We start from the raw sequence: 14,255 nt of genomic DNA on the forward strand, positions 1-14,255 counted from the left end.
GATATATGGCTGTTCGTGGTATGATACTCAGGTCCGACCCAGTGTCAATTAAAAACTTTACGCCGGAACTCCTATCGGTAACGAACAGGCGCTTGGAGGATAACTGGCAGTCGGTTGCGCCTATTATCGACCGCCGGTGGCGTTTGGGTACGAGCATGGCGACGTGCACTTCCTTGCCTGATCGCCGAATCGTCGGTGGTACCAGCACAACGGTACCTCGCCTTGCGGAGTAGTAGTATCGCCGGAAGATCTGCTTCTCGAACGCTGCCGTCTGTACCGGCTTCTTCTATTGTTGTCGACGTCACGTGCCAGCAGCGCACTGACCTGGGCGCACAAAAGCTCAACCTTGGCCGCGAGTGAATCATGGCCGGCCCGTGCTACAGACGCGGTACTGTTGTTCTGTTGTCCAACGCCGCGACTGCGCTGACCTGAGCCGATGTTATCGCGTCCCGAATCCGGTCTGCTAGCTGCGCCACGTCATCCAGCGGCATATCCGTTTGCGAGGCGATGGCTTTTATTTGAGGCGGCAACCTACTGCTCCACAGCGTTCTGAGCAGACTGTCTGGCACAGTAAGGGTGTCAACTTTGCTGCGTAGATGTCTCAGGTATTGAGAAGGCTTCCTGTCGCCAGTTTCTTCCTGTGTCAGAACCTGACGTATCCGGTCCTGTTCTGACGCGGCCACCCGTCGAATCAACTCTGATTTTAGCCTGGCATAAGCTCCAGTCTCGGGCGCTGCTGTGATTATGTCCTGCACCTCGGCTGCGTAACGTTGGTCGAGCTGGCTCACAATCAGCGCAAATTTAGTTGCTTCGGCCGTTATTCCAGCGCAGCTAAAACTTGCCTCTGCCTGCGAGAACCAGAGTACCGGGTTGTCAGGCCAGAACGGAGGCAAACGGACTGCAATCCTGGAGACGGACTGCTGTTCGGTCATTATGTGCTCGTTACTTACGTAGTTCACGCCTGCTTCTTCTTAATCACGTCGGTTTCTGCTTGGATCACGTTGGGGTCACCACTTGTCGGGTTCAGCTAAAGTGGTGGCTGTCCGACCTTTGCTTAACGTGATTCAGAAGAATAAAGAACTTCAGTTCAGCAACAATAACCTTATTGCGAGCGCGTATCTGACGACGCCCGGCATGCATGGACTGATCGGAGTTACAAAATTTGCTTCCGGTCTCTACAGAAGGATCCTTAATCCTGGAAAAACTTCCGTAGTTACTGGAGAGAAAACAGTACTCGTCCACACAAGTCAGGAGGCACGGAACTACCAATTAACTCGAAAAACAAGGAATAATAATAATAAACAGAACGTATATAAAAGCTAGAAAACACAGCGCCTCTAGAGGTTGGGCGCGGAACTGCACAGACGTCGTGTACAGTAATTACGACCGCACAGCACTGCACTGACACACGCGCACACACCACACACACACACACACACACACACACACACACCGGCGAGCTTAAATTAGCGCGAGGCAGCGTCGCTACAGAGATAAATTAGGACAAGACATCTTGTTTAATAACATGGTGGATATTGTCTTACGTCCAGAGGGTAACAGAAGAGGCTTAGCTGAAACCCTACTATATCAGGAAGGACACAAAGCTACAGATTTCATCAAACCAAATGTCTGTATGAAAGCAATTTTAGAACAGTGTAGTCATATATGAAGTCTTCACGGGTTGTCAGCCGAGTAGCGTCGTCGTGTCGTAGCAACTTCGCCTGAAGATGATGGAGACGCATTCCATCGAAACGTTGCTACGAGACGACGACGCTACTCGGCTGACAACCCGTGAAGACTTCATATAAGAAATTCGCCGAGAAAGCCTGCACTCACATAGTGCAGTTATAGCAATAAAGCGCTGCAAAATCAGTGCATAATAATATTCTGTGGTGCATATGACATATAAAAACCAGCTTATTGAATTTTATCGGACGCTTAAACCGAATAAAAGACCGAACAGTTATTGCAATATGCTTAACTCACAGGCATGATCTAATGGAATAGTCGTGTGTAAACAAGGAAATCCAGAAAGTGAACAGGGTTCACCAAGAAATCTGCATATCGATGGATGTTTTCTTTCTTGATATAACTGATTTGGAAACAATGTGCTTCACGAAACTTGGAATGGACTTGAACAAGGAAGGAAAGTCCTATTTATGTAAAAAATTGCAGAGTTAATGAAACCTATTTACATAAACAGTGAAATATACGGTTCAATTCCACTGGAGACAACAGAACACTCAGACAGAAGAGCCTCCACTCAGAAATACAACCAGCAACTGGCTATTGATGAAAAGCCTGCCCTTATACATGCAGATACCATGGAAGCACCATTTGCAAATGAAGCAGATTTAATAACATTAGCAGAAGAGGAACCAATGTCAGCATCAACAGCTACAACAACAGCAGTAAGAACAACGAATTTAAAATCAGTAGCAATGGAAGATCCAGGATAAAGTGGAAAAAAGTAGAACAACAATGGCGACGAAGGGAACCACAAACGAAGCAGCAATCAATAGTAGTCAGGGCAGAAACTGTAGAAGAACTAGCTTGAAACAGTGTGAGTAAAAGCAGAACAGTACCTCGTCCCATCTATGGGTTTTTTTAATAGAAGGAAGGAAGAAGAAGTGGCCAAGATAAGTAACTTTAATTATTTTACAATGTTTCACCAAGATATTGAGTCAATAAGAAACGAACTGCAACAATTAGGAACTGAACTGGAAACTGTAGACAGCATGGTTATGGCATTATTCGACACTGCTGTAAAGGAACTGAAATTGAATAAAATAGTTTTACCTTCTTGTGAAATAGCTTGTTACTATAGCAGACATTAAAGAGGTCTGAGGCTTATTTACTTACATAAAAAGAGGACTCTAATCCACAGTAAGAAATGATATGACATCTCTGAGTGGAGAAAAATATTTTGAACTCTCAGTAGTAGAGTTAAAAGAACAAAATAAACTTAAAGAAACTGTTTATACTATGCTCATATAGGACACCTAATGGTGATAGTGAAACCTTTTTCACTAAATTAATAAAAGTGCTGGAGAAGATATGTAATCCTAAAAGACATGCTGTTATATGTGGAGATTTAAATATAAGTATGATGAAAGTAGAGAAGTCAGCAACAGATTCTTAAATATCCTGTACAGTTATGATTTCTCACAACGTGTAACAAATGCCACACAAGAATAATCAATCACTCATCTTCAGTTATTGACCATGTTCTAACAGATATCAGCCATAAATATTTTAAAGTAGCTGTCAAACCGTTAGGGTATGAGACCATTTTGGTGAAACTGCTGAACTCAAAACATTTACAAAGCAACAAACAATAGTGCTTATCTTCAGAAGAAATGCAGACAACAAGCCAGATATAGCCAGAGGTATATTCATGAATATATGTAAATGAAAAATTTAACAAATTAATGAACATTTTCAAATTAAAATTTGAGAGGCATTTCCTAAGAGAGTACATTCCGTTGGTAAATCTAGTAGAAAGAACTGGGTAAAGAAAGGTATCAGAAAGTCCTCTGAAACTGTCAGCTATTTGCTATTAGGAAACATACTTCCAAACAGAATCTCTTCAGCATGTAACAGCCAGAGTCTGTCAGTTATATAATACTCTATCATTTTCGAACTACAGAAAAGGGCTGTAAGATTCATAACCAAAAACTGTAATCAGCTTATGCCATACTGTACAACCTTGGAGATTTTAACTGCATTGTGTGAGTACATTTTCCATTCAGTTATGCACATAAAAATAACCTTGATAATTACTACACAAACAGCTCTATTCATGGCAATGGAACAAAATTTAGACTGAAGGCACAGTTAATTAGAAAAATCAAACAATCGAAACTCCAGGTTGGAATGTCAACAATTTAAGGAAAAGACAGATTGCTACATAGTCTAAAGATGTGATACAAAGTTGCAGAAAGGCACTACTAAAGGAAACTTACACATTCGCTTTCAGCCACAGCGTTTGTCAGAAAAGGAAACACATACACATTCACTGACACAAGCAAGCACATCTCATGCATGCTAACATGCCGGTACTGGCTGCTTGAGATGGTGCACGTATGTGTGAGTGTGCTTGCTTTTGTGTATGTGTGTGTTTGCTTTTACGATGGAGGCTGTGGCGGAAAGCTAATACGTAAATATCGTTTAATTTTGCCTGTCTGCAACTTAACGTCTCATCTTTGGGGTAAGTAGCAATTTATCTTTTCCTTACAGTATTGCAGTTTACTAGGAAAAAATAATAAAACCCAAAACAGCATTTTCTGCCAAGGAAAGTCAGTGATTCAGATTATTTCATTAGTACCAGTTAGCTAAATTCACTCCTTTGCTCATTATCAAGCTACCTGTTGATAAGAATAATAACAAAAATTGTGGACAGCTTCAAGCAAAAAGCAACTAAAAAAAGTAAAAGAACAAAATCATTTTTTAGTTATTTGAACTACAATTTAATGCACAGAACACTACTTCCCAAGACAAGAATCTGATGCATATCAAATTCACGCGGCGGTTTATAACTGTGGGTCTAGTACACTCAACAGTATGAGCATGATTTTCAGGTAGTTTTCGTCAATTGGTAAGTCAGTTGGTAACTGCAGTTAAAATATGTTCTCACAGACAGTAAAGTTTACACAAATTACAAAAAAAATGACCCACATATTTCCCCCCCCCCCTTAAACTGACCGATTACTGTAGCAACAGGTAGGGAATCTGACCATAAAATTAAAATGAAATCAAATTTGACAGGTCATGAAAAATGGTGAACCTTGTATGGCAGGATAAATGCTTTGAAAGAGAGGGTTAGGCTTTGTACATCACACTAACAGTTTTATGACACACCCAATATTGTAGGGAAAAAACACACTACTGACATCAAACTAAGTACCACAATCAGTTACCTCCTGAACATAGATATGATTGGGGAAGCTGCTTATCAAGAAGGCTATTCAATTAAAGTCACTTTCCTTACATCCATGCTTCCCTGGAGAGAATATGATCCCATGGTAAGTATTAATGCCAGATCTGCTGTCATAAGAGGTATCTTTCTCTATGCAGGCCACACACTGCTACAATAGCAAATGCGTTACAATTGGAGTCACTTTCAACCATAGACTGGGATTGGACCGATGTGGCTACACTGTGACAACAAAACACATCACAAAGAGTTTCAAAGATAAGCAGAAAAGGAATTTCAGCTGATTTTCAAAACCACCATATGTTGCTGAACATAAATTGTTTGAATGCACCATTGAGAATAAAATGACAAGAGAAACTGACACAAGTCTTGGTTCGTAAGGGGCTTTATAACTGAACAGTGTTACTTTATGTGGCCTGTGGTGTGTTATAAAAATATGATCTGATACATTAATAAAGATAAATGATGCTCATATAGAAAGAGAGATGTAGTCAACACCTTATGAAACCCCCAAGCTTATTTGATATCATGTATTTAACTACTGTTCTAATTTTAAATACACATAAATGAACATGAAATGGGAATTGTCTAAGCCAATCCTAAGTGTAATTTAAATAATTGTTATGTAATTCATAGTATACTGCATTGAAACTGTGGCAGCCATTAGGCCTGACGATGGGCAAACTGCTCCCCTTGTAATTCTGTTCTGGAGATACATCGTTTCTGCTAGGGGAATTGTGCGACAGGTTGTCCCAGTGGGCAGCACAGTGAATGGGTGGGAAGCATGACATGGCATTTTCCGTTTTGGGAATCAACTTTTTCCAGTAAGAGGTGTGCTGCTGACAGACAGATGGTCAGAGTAGTCTGCTGGTAGTGATAGTGATTGCCCTCAGCAATACAACGAATATTTGTGCCAACTTTAGGACAACTGATGGCAACAAGTAATAAAATCCATCTCTATTAGATCACTGTTGAAGATGCAAGACTTTCGCCATCATTATTGGGTGCGACAAATGTTGCACCATATTTTTTCAAGTATGCTGATGGAGGAAGCCATTATGGCACTTTGATCTACCCAAGTTATTAGAGATGTGAAGAACATGTAGTAATACGTTAGCACAACTTCCTGATCTGCACCGCTTTAGTCAAGCGAGCTACAGACAATTTACTTTTTCGTGTTTTGCAGGAGAGTCATACTCGTATTAACTCACCAGCTGTGAGAAGTGTAGTGGTTTAATACAACATCTGCGAAAATTAACGAGTGTCCACATTTCATTTCAAGCATCTACACTGATTAGCCAAAACATTATGACAACCTACTTAATAGCTTATTTGTCCGTCTTTCAAAAAAAAAAAAAAATAAAAATAAATCACTGATTCTGCGTATAAGGGATCCACAAGTTTGTTAGCAGGTTTCTGGAGCTATGTGGCATCAGATGTCTGCACACAGGTCACGTAATTTGTATAAATGAAGGGCCGCTGATTTGCGTATGCGATGATGGCACCTGTAAGCAACCGAGATGATTTCTGTAGGATTTACGTCCGGTGAATTTGATAGCCGAGACAACAACGTGAGTTCACTACAACGCTCCTGAAACCATTGTAGTATGATTCTGGCTCAGACGCACAGATTATTATACTGCTTAAAGGCGACATCGCCTTCGGGGAGGTCATGAAGTATGAAGGGATGCAGATGGTTCGCAGGCGTCAGTGTTTCACCGATTACTACCATAGGTATCATGCAAACGCAGGACAATGTCTCCCATAACATGAAACTGCTTCCATCAGCCTACGTCCAGGGAAGACGTTTCAGGCCGCCATTCGCCTCGATGATGACTTTATTAGAGACGACCATCGACTTTGTGCAGCAAAAATGTGATTCAGCCAAAGAGTTGACACGTTTGCATTGATTGGCGGTCGAATCCCGATGGTCCCGTGCCCACTGCTATCGTAGTGGACGATATCGATGGATCAACAAGTTAGCGTGTAGCTGTGATTGGCTGCGGAGCTCCATGTTCAACAATGTACGATGAATGGTGTGCTCCGAAACACTTGTGTGTGCACCAGAATTGTGCTCTTTCTGTAGACATGACACAGAACGCCATCTAACCTACTTTACAAAGCAGACGAGCGTCCAAATCCCACGTTCAGTGAAGAGTCTTGAACGTCCAACCGTTTAGCGCCTATTGGTAGTTTCACTTTTCTTCTGCCTCTTCCGTAGATGCTCACGACAATAGCACATGAAAAGTCAACCAGCTTCGCCATTTTTGATATATTCATCCATCGGATTTATGTAACAATAACATGTCCTTTGTCAAAGTCGCTTAACTCAATGGATTTTCCCATTTGCAGCCCATATCTTCGTTAGTGTGATCCCCCAACCATGTCTGATCTACTTACATACTTTTGTTACCACATCACGTGTTCGCAACGCCACCAGGCTGCATTCAGCATTGCAATGGGCAGTGGCCAGTGGTCATATTGTTTTGGCTTCTCAGTGTATTTCATGTGCTTTAAATCTTATTTCAAAGTTAATACATTAGATATAAAGGAGTGCACTCACTGAAAACCAGAAGCGCAGAGTTCTCTGCAGGCACAAAAACAGTCAGCAAACTTGCTAGCTTTTGAGCGGGCACATACTCACTTTCTCAAAGTTCAGGATTTATGTAACTGATAGACCAGTATTAAATTTAGTTCTGTTAACAACTTTCTTAAAGTAATAACTGAATGCGAAATAATTTAATGTCTGTTAGTATAACGAACATTAATAATGTTAATGAAATATTCATTTAGTAATTGTTGTAAGTAGAACAAACAAGTGGATTTTTCTAACATTCGTCCCCCTTCAAGACATGGCGACCGTTTATAGCAAGTACTAAATTATTTTCTGAAGGATTGTCCACAACATGACATGGAATCGTCAGAAGGGGTGACATCGATCAGGTGGGATGAAGTCGGTCACCAATACATCGCTATGATTTTCGCTACTGCTGCCTGGTGGCAAATCAGGAACTTCATGGTATATATTCTCTTCGTAAGCCAATGGGTTGCAGTGTATTTTCTATCTGTCCATTGTTCTCTATGAATATCTTTTCAATGGCACTGTGGGAAATAAACACATGCATTTTAGTGGCCTATGTATGATATCAGACAACATGTGTTGCAATTCCACCATACTGGGGTATAATTTAGCTGTTTTCACACTGTTTGTTGATAAATGAATTCATTGTCATACAATTTACATATTTGTGGAGGTTGAAGTTTTTCGTATGGACGAGTACTGGTCTAACAATTGAATTCTTGTATTTCGCGGGGTGGAGTCGTTCATGCCACGAAAGTACTTTAAGAAAGTGAGTAGGGAGAGGAAAAGGAACTACAGTACAGGATATCTGGAAAATGCTACTCAGGAAGTGAAGAAAGGGAAGTTGACTATTCGTAAACGATCTGAACGTTACTGTGATCCCTATCCAACGTTAAATGAATGAATGAAGGGCAAACGTAAAAACAAGTATGGTGTGCAGCCTGTTCTACATTCAAAAGAGGAATAATGTTTAACGTATGGACTGATCAAGTGAGGAGAGTGAAACGAAATGATGTGAGTGATGTTGCACAGGGGTACTTGAATCGTTCTGAGCGAGATGAGAAATGTTTTAAGAACAATAAACCAGGAAAAGTCAGGCTCTTAGGCTTTGGGAAAAGGAACCTGGAGCTTACTGAAACATTAGTGCAAAATATCAAGAGGAGTTGTGCTGGAATTAGTGAGGAAGTTCATGATCATTTTGATTATTATTTATTTATCGTGTCAGAAGCAAACTAAAAAAAAACAATATTAGATACATTACTACATACATACATACATTATGGTTTATAAATTAAACTAGTCAAGAATGAAATAAATGATTAGACACAGATTGTGTTGTCAAACATAAGGTGATTTTAATCTATACAATGGATGCCCAAAAATTTGCAACCTTCAGTGCACTTTGTGTAGCGTTTACGAGGTCCTCCATGGTGCACACAGTTGGAGGTAATGTGCATTGTAGTAGATGTGTTGATGTCTGCACGGCAGCTCCACAGTCACATTGGAGAGAGTCCACCTGGAAGCCCCACCTCTCCAGATTACTCTTGGATCTTGTGACAGAAGAACGCAGGCGGTTGAGTGATTTCCATGTGGACCATTTCCCTGTGTGGCCTGGGGGAAGAACTCCTTGCGGGATCAGCCACTCCTCCAGATGCTGGCATCTGACCTGCCATCTCTTCTCCCGGTGTTGATGTGGAGTGTCAGCGAGTGGATCTGTACTGTGAAGGAAGCTCTTTCTAGACACAAGTCTTTGCTGTGCTGGTTGGTGGTCATGTAGTGGGTGGGCTTCAGATGTTAATGCCTTCTTCATTTCACTCCGTGCTGCTGTATCTCTTCGGATGTCCGGGGGGGGGGGGCGGCTATGCCGGATAAGCAGTACAGTTTTTCCACAGGTGTGGCTCTTAGACAACCCATAGTGATACGCACCATACTGGGCAAGTGTACTCAGCTGCAGAGTAGCAGAGGGCTAAAGTGGATGTGCGCACTGTGTCTGCCTGTGCTCCCCATGTTGTTCCAGTCAGCTTCCTAACCACATTGTTCCTGGCAGCCACTTTTTGCTTTGTTTTTAAGCAGTGTTCCTTATATGTAAGAGCATGGTCCAGAGTGACTCCGAGGTATTTTCGAGTGTTGCAGTGTTCTAAAGAGGTTTCTTCCCAATCTATCTGCAAGGTTCTACTAGCCTGTCTGTTTCGGTGGTGGAAAGCACAGGTCTGGGTCTTAGAAGGATTTGGTTTCAATTGATTGTCCCTGTAATAGGCAGTTAATTCTTTCAGAGCATCAGTTAGCTTCCGCTCCACCCTCTCAAAGCTGTGATCTTGTGCTGTGATTGCTCGGTCATCTGCATATATGAAGCTTTGTGTTCCTTCTGGTAACGGCTGGTCGTTAGTGTATATATTGAAGAGGGTGGGTGCCAGTACACTGCCCTGTGCCAACCCATTTTTCTGCTGCTTCCATCTGCTTCTTTGTCCTTGACATTCCACAAAATATCTTCGGTTCTGCAGAAGATTTCTAATTAGACAGGTTAGTTTGTAGTCCTTGGTGAGGTTGTATAGCTTCAGCAACAAGAGTCTGTGGTTGATAGTGTCGTATGCGGCTGAAAGATCTATAAACACCGCTCCTGTTTTCTGCCGCCTTTGGAAGCCGTCCTCTATATGCTGTGTCAAATTCAACACCTGTGCTGTGCAGCTCTTCCCTTGTCTGAATCCTGCCTGTTGAGGGATCAGTAATGGTTCTATCATATCTGTAATTATTTGGAGGATCAACCTTTCCAATACCTTATACAGATGGCATAGGAGGGAGATTGGCCTATAGCTTTTGGGGTCATCCCGGTCTTTCCCTGGTTTATGTATAGCTATAATTTTTGCTTTCCGCCAAGATTTTGGTATCTTGCCGCTCTTGACACAATTATTCATTAGCTCGAGTAGCCAGCACTTTGAGCCTGGACCAAAGTTCTTGATCTGTTCACTTCTTATGTCCTCTACCCCTGCTGCTTTTACGACTTTGCACTTATTTAGAGCTGAGTCGAGCTCATTCGAACTGAATGGTCGAGACAGAATGTTTCCCACTTGTTCAGTCTCCCTTTCCAGGGTTCGTCTCCCGATTTTACTGGTATGGTCAGGTTTACCATTTTTCAAAAGCTGGTGTATGCGTATTGGGTTGGGAGGGATCATTGTTAAGGTGTCGTAACAATCTCCAGGCCTTTTGACTACTTCTACTCATCTCACATTCTGTCATCAGTTTAATCCACTGTTCTATCTTCGCCTCAGAGATTGAGGAGAGAGTATTTTGCGCAGCCAGATACGTTTCCTCGCTATAAGGGTTTTCTTCATATAGTCGATAGTATCCGTCCAGCAGAGCAACTGTTTGAGGTGTCACACCATGCAGATACATTGTCCTACACCCTCTTGGAATTGATGCCCGGGAGCAATGTTTGACAGTTTGAACAAAGCTGTCATACTCTTCAGGAATAGGTCGCACAGACTTAATGTCCTTGTCCAGCACCTTAGGAAATTTTTTCCAATCAGCTTTCTTCAAATTGTATCTCCGTTTGAAATTCACATCCTGTGGCCTTATTGCTGGAAGAACTTGACACAGTAGTGGCCTGTGTTGCGTCTTTGGTATGGGCGAGCACACTGATTTGGAGCAGAGCTGTGTGATGACTTCACTCATAAAGAGGAGATCAGGGTTAAATCCACGTTGCCACCTGCCACTGTTGAAGGAACGGGGTAGCTTGCTGTCATGTATAAGAGACAACTGGCAGGATTCAGCCCAGGAGAGGACTGCCTCACCATTTTCGTCATCTTCAGAGTATCCCCAAAAATGACTATGGCTGTTAAAGTCACCGATTACTACAGACGTCTTGCTGTTATGGAAGTTCCTGGGTGGTGTGAAGGAAAATGCAGCCGAAGGGGGCTTATACACAGAGGTAACCACGCAGTTACTCAGCTCCACTGAGATGACTTCGATGTTATTTTCTACGGTGCAGAGAGCACTGATTATCTTATGCCATGGTCTTACGAATATAGCACTTCCATACTGAGAGTACGGTGTTTCTGCAGCTATTTTCATGCCTGGTATTTTTGGTCGTCTCTGTCGCTCATATCTATGCGTCTCTTGTATACACAGGACGTCGCATTTGTTGTCACGGCATAGGATGGATAACAGATGTTCTTTGGCTGATGATATGCCTTCAATATTTATAGATATGATAGTTAAAGTTGTCTCTGATAAGGACCGTTGATTTACTCGCATGTTTGTTTGCTTCTGGTGTGAGAGAATCAGACGTCTAGTTATACCTAGACGCCCAGGGGACGCCCGGATATGTAAGGCTTAGTTGTCAGGACACACCCTTCGTGGAGGCTTCTCTCATCATTTTGATCATATGAAGGTATACATTGCAGACATGCCTCCTAGTAACATAATAAAACCTGATGAGACCAAATTTACAGATGAGACAGGACAATACAAAGCACTGGTTAAACCAGGAGTAAAGCATACAAAGAAAATCATGGATTAGTCCAAGACAACTGTTAGTGTTATGATCGCAGTTACAGTTAAAGGTGTTTGTTTTACCACTTGTTATGTCTCTTGTAGCGGTCTCTCCGCGATATTTTCAGAAATTTTATAAATTATACAACTCAGTACATATCTCGAAATATCTCTTCTTATCTTACCGATTCCTAAACTTTAATATATGATGATTATCAATGCAAAGTAGTTCCAAGCCCTATTATTCCTTGGAGCGTCCATTTACTCCATGGAATAGCTTCTCTGCTATCTATGTTTTCTCTTATGAAAAGAATGAAAGAGTGCTGGCAGATTAGCGGTGAAAGAACGAAGATGTATATGTATATATTGTTGAGCTAGTCGCCATTTTGATGAGATTCTGTATGAGAAGAAATTTAATACATGAACTAAACTAAAGTAAGTGTGTTCGCGTATTATTTAACTCATTATTATTGACAGTGTCTGCTTACTACGCTGTGTTGCACGGGATCAGTGGGGAACGTCTGATTTACACTGGACGAACCTGCCGTTTTGTATGCTCAAGATATCCAGTTTATTACTTCAAATAAATAGGCTAACACGGTCTTACCAGCAGATCTCCGGTCTTCCCCATGTGAGAACCGAAAGTTAATAATTATTACAAATGTTTTTAGGAGATCGACTGACAATTTTCGTCGTACTGAGACTTCGAAATTGCTTCACTGCCTTATGGAATTTAAGTTAAGCTCAATTTAATCAGGATAGAACAGTATTGAACTGTGTGAATGTGATAAGCCTGCTTTGTGAATGAAAATTCCCTTAATATACGCATGTTTTTTACTATTCTGATCAGTGAAGCTAAATCAGGCCCATGTGAGAGACGTTTTTAAATTTTAGATCCCACAAAAATATTAAATTTGGCTTCACTGTGACAGGACACATTTTTGAGCATTACTTAAACCTACGAGAACGTCATTCAGGCCAGACAATATACAATTAAATTTTTGTAGATAGAAATTAAGGATAACTATTTAAATGTCTAAACTTGGACGTTGAATATTTTTGAATCAGATTTATTAACTGACTGTTGGGTTGAACGTTAGATAGGAAGTGTTTATTATAAGTGAGTATTATGCAAAGTTTAGGTCAGTGACGTTATTAACTCAGATACGAGTGACTTTATATATTTATTGTTCTGTGTATTAATGGTTCTTACTAGGGTGGCTTATAAAATGGCAATGCAACAGCAGAGCGAATCACAACAGCCCTCAGCTGTTTCTGAGGTTAGTGAAACATTAGACGCTAGCTTAACTGAAGTAGTGCCTAGCGGCACCATTAATCAGGCCCCACAACAAAGCTTAAGTATTTCGATGTCATCTGAGCAGGACGAAATAAACCCATTGACTGTAATCACGCAGCAGTTAACACTGTTAGCCAAAAATGAAACAGACTTAACTAAAGCGCAAATAGAGACTAAAAGGGAAATAGCCAAAAACGTAACAGGCTTAACTAAAGCGCAAATAGAGACTAAAAGGAAAATGAATGAACAATTAGCAACCAATCAAGTGAAAGTTGAACAATTAGCAGCCAATCAAGTGAAAGTCCAGGAGCAATTACTAGCTAATCAAAAAAAGTTGAATGAGCAATTAGAAGCTAATCAAGCGGAATTAAATACTAAATTAGTAGAGAGTTTTCAGAAACTTGATGATAAATTAAATAAAACTGCGGAAAAATTGAAAATTCGGAATGAAAAGACAGAATTAAAATTAGCTGCTCAAATTGAGCAAGTCACTCGACAGTGTAATGAAAATGCGAAGAAGTTACGCCTAGAACTAACCGAGTATGTTGCTACTAAGCTTGATACTATTAAAGAGCAGGTCCAGTCAATCCCACAGATAGTTCAAGCACAAGAACAGATGTAATGTTCTATGGCGGTAATTCTGGTATTAGTTGAAGTTCAAGATGAATTAAAGCAACAAGTAAATGAGATGTCAGTAGATATGCAGGATTTGAGACAATCACAAGACAAGATTCTGAAGGACATCCAAAATTTGGATAAATCCATAAATAACATAAAGGAGAGACAAGACGAGGTTGATCATAAGGTAAACATTCTCGTGGGAAAATTCTCGCAGTAAAGTTTGGAAAGGCAAAGCATTTCTTCAGACAATATTGAACAAACGGTCAGAGCAGCTATACAATCTATGACCGAGAGTTCTGAAGAAAATTTATTTAATAAAGGTTTGCGTGAAG

Source organism: Schistocerca piceifrons, chromosome 1 (genome assembly GCF_021461385.2).
Source record: "Schistocerca piceifrons isolate TAMUIC-IGC-003096 chromosome 1, iqSchPice1.1, whole genome shotgun sequence".
Lineage (NCBI taxonomy): Eukaryota > Metazoa > Arthropoda > Insecta > Orthoptera > Acrididae > Schistocerca > Schistocerca piceifrons.